The following is a 266-nucleotide window of genomic DNA, read 5'->3' as shown; positions in this document are numbered from 1 at the left end:
AATTCCTAGTGTCCACCAAATTCCTCAGCGCTCTCTCACACTCCTCTACGGCCACGACTCTGGGGGTGGGGAAACAGAGCGCCGGTTGGTTTCCTTCCCGAAGAAGCCCTTGCTGGTTGCTTTCCACAGCTTTGCGAAGGGGAAGGGGTGAGATCCCCCACCCCAAGTGCAACTCCCAACAAGAAGTGGCTGCTCCGTACCTCCTGCCCAAAGTGCACACTTGGGAGGCCCATTTCTCTCTCTCTCTCTCTCTCTCTCTCTCTCTC

This window comes from Fukomys damarensis, unplaced genomic scaffold, assembly GCF_012274545.1.
Source record: "Fukomys damarensis isolate Sample0158 unplaced genomic scaffold, DMR_v1.0_HiC HiC_scaffold_14, whole genome shotgun sequence".
Taxonomy (NCBI): Eukaryota; Metazoa; Chordata; class Mammalia; order Rodentia; family Bathyergidae; genus Fukomys; species Fukomys damarensis.
The sequence above is the reverse complement of the archived record's forward strand: the minus strand, read 5'-3'. Positions refer to the sequence as shown.